The sequence below is a fragment of the Bactrocera tryoni genome, unplaced genomic scaffold (assembly GCF_016617805.1).
Source record: "Bactrocera tryoni isolate S06 unplaced genomic scaffold, CSIRO_BtryS06_freeze2 scaffold_25, whole genome shotgun sequence".
Lineage (NCBI taxonomy): Eukaryota > Metazoa > Arthropoda > Insecta > Diptera > Tephritidae > Bactrocera > Bactrocera tryoni.
The window spans coordinates 2,442,697-2,445,841 of record NW_024395977.1 but is presented as its reverse complement, the minus strand read 5'-3'; positions in this window follow the sequence as shown (position 1 = coordinate 2,445,841).

The window sequence follows — 3,145 nt, the reverse complement described above, 5'->3', positions numbered from 1 at the left end:
AACTTTTGCCGTAACCTTGATAAACATTCTTCTCATAACTTCTGCTGACTTAAGCAACACGCAACCTTGCCGTAACATTAGACTGTTAAACAGTCTTATGATAACTTCTACATATGTATATCGATTAATGTAAGGTATTTTAGCAAAATCAGGTACGAAAATTAATGAATTCGTCTTTATAATCTTTATATATAAAAATCACGTGTCACATTGTTCGCGAAGGACGCCTAAACTACTGAACCGATTTTAAATTCGACTGCGCACCGTGTGCAATTTGATACAACTTGAGAGACAGGATAGCTTACATCTGAATTTATAATCGCTATATTATATTATTGCAAATTATTTGTCTATTATTTGACAGTCAGAATTATTTGATAGCTCCAAAAGATTCTAACAGATGGCGCTAATTATTGATTGGATTGAGTAAGTATTCAACAGATAGCGCTATGTTAAAAATACAAACGTCTTATATAAGCTACAATTTAATAGCATAATCACTAATTATTTTAATATTCAAATACAATATAAATTTAGGTTATACCTTAGTTCAGCAATACGTAATTTTTATGCTACTAAATTTGTGTTATTAACATAGCGCCATCAATTGATTACTTACTTAACGTCATCTGTTAGAATATTTTGGAGCTAACGGATAATTGTGACTGTCAAATAATAGTCAAATTTGAAATAAAATCATATTGCGATTATAAATTGAAATGTAAGCTATCCTATCAATAAAAGAATAATTTGGAATAAAATATTCAATTATCCTTACTTTTTCAATTTTTGATGTTAGCATAACCGGCCACGTTTTACTTAGACTGAAGTATAAATTAAATTCTTTTATAGTGAAGATAAAACAGTGAAATTATTATTCTCCTTCTTCTTAATTGGCGTAGACACCTCTTACGCGATTATAGCCGAGTTAACAACAGCGCGCCAGTCGTTTCTTCTTTTCGATACGTGGCGCCAATTGGATTTTCCAAGCGTAGCCAGGTCCTTCTCCACTTGGTCCTTCCAAAGGAGTGGAGGTCTTCCTCTTCCTCTGCTTCCCCCGGCGGGTACTGCGTCGAATACTTTCAGAGCTGGAGTGTTTTCGTCCATTCGGACAACATGACCTAGCCAGCGTAGCCGCTGTCTTTTAATTCGCTGAACTTTGTCAATGCTGTCGTATATCTCGTACAGCTCATCGTTCCATCGAATACGATATTCGCCGTGGCCAATGCGAAAAGGACCATAAATCTTTCGCAGAATTTTTCTCTCGAAAACTCGTAACGTCCACTCATCGGTTGTTGTCATCGCCCAAGCCTCAGCACCATACAGCAGGACGGGAGATATGAGCGACTTATAGAGTTTAGCTTTTGTTCGTCGAGAGAGGACTTTACTTTTCAATTGCCTACTCAGTCCGAAGTAGCACCTGTTGGCAAGAGTAATCCTGCGTTGGATTTCCAGGCTGACATTGTTGGTGGTGTTAATGCTGGTTCCTAAATAGACGAAATTATCTACAACTTCAAAGTTATGACTGTCAACAGTGAGATATTTCGTTTTGCCCTCGTTCACTGCCAGACCCATTTTCTGTGCTTCCTTGTCCAGTCTGGAGAAAGCAGAACTAACGGCGCGGGTGTTAAGGCCGATAATATCAATATCATCGGCATACGCCAGCAGCTGTACACTCTTATAGAAGATGGTACCTTCTCTATTTAGTTATGCAGCTCGAACTATTTTCTCCAGAAGCAGGTTGAAAAAGTCGCACGATAGGGAATCGCCTTGTCTGAAACCTCGTTTGGTATCGAACGGCTCGGAGAGGTCCTTCCCGATCCTGACGGAGCTTTTGGTGTTACTCAACGTCAGTTTACACAGCCGTATTAGTTTTGCGGGGATACCAAATTCAGACATCGCGGCAAAAAGGCAGCTCCTTTTCTTGCTGTCAAAAAAAACTTTGAAATCGACGAAGAGGTGGTGTGTCGATTCTTCTTTCACGGGTCTTTTCCAAGATTTGGCGCATGATGAATATCTGGTCGGTTGTTGATTTGCCAGGTCTAAAGCCACACTGATAAGGTCCAATCAGTTTGTTGACGGTGGGCTTTAATCTTTCACACAATACGCTCGATAGAACCTTATATGCGATGTTGAGGAGGCTAATCCCACGTTAGTTGGCGCAGATTGTGGGGTCTCCTTTTTTATGGATTGGGCATAGCACACTTAAACTCCAATCGTTGGGCATATTTTACAAAGAAGCTGATGTATGCTCCTTATCAGTTCTTCGCCGTCGTGTTTGAATAGCTCGGCCGGCAATCCGTCGGCCCCTGCCGCTTTGTTGTTCTTCAGGCGGGCAATTGCTATTCGAACTTCTTCATGGTCGGGCAATGGAACGTCTGCTCCATCGTCATCGATTGGGGAATCGGGTTCGCCTTCTCCTGGCGTTGTGCGTTCACTGTCATTCAGCAGGCTGGAGAAGTGTTCCGTCCATAATTTAAGTATGCTCTGTGCATCGGTCACTAGATCACCTTTGGGGGTTCTACAAGAGTATGCTCCGGTCTTGAAACCTTCTGTAAGCCGCCGCATTTTTTCATAGAATTTTCGAGCATTACCCCTGTCGGCCAGCTCATCAAGCTCTTCGTACTCACGCATTTCAGTCTCTTTCTTTTTCTGTCTACAAATGCGTCTCGGTTCCCTTTTTCCCATCCCGCACGTGTTGTGGTCGATCGTAACGTTGCGAGGTAGGCAGCCTGTTTTCTCTCCGCTGCGACACGGCACTCCTCGTCGTACCAGCTGTTCTTTTGCACTTTCCGAAAACCAATGGCTTCGGTTGCAGCTGTACGTAAGGAATTTGAAATGTCGTCCCACAGTTCCTTTATACCGAGTTGTTGACGAGTGCTCTCAGAGAGCAGGAGTGCAAGCCGAGTAGAAATTATTCTAGATTTTAAATTATTAGTGCTTGCTTGTTCAAAAATGTTTAATTAAAATATGTACATGTAAATATTATCACATAGTTATATTATTAAATTTGTTAAGCATCAAATCACAATGTATGATACATTATATGTACATATTTCGATGAAAAGAGATACTAAGGCTCCAGGATATATGTAACTTAATTTGGTTATCGTAATGTTTATTTTCCGCTTGCTTCTCATGTTAT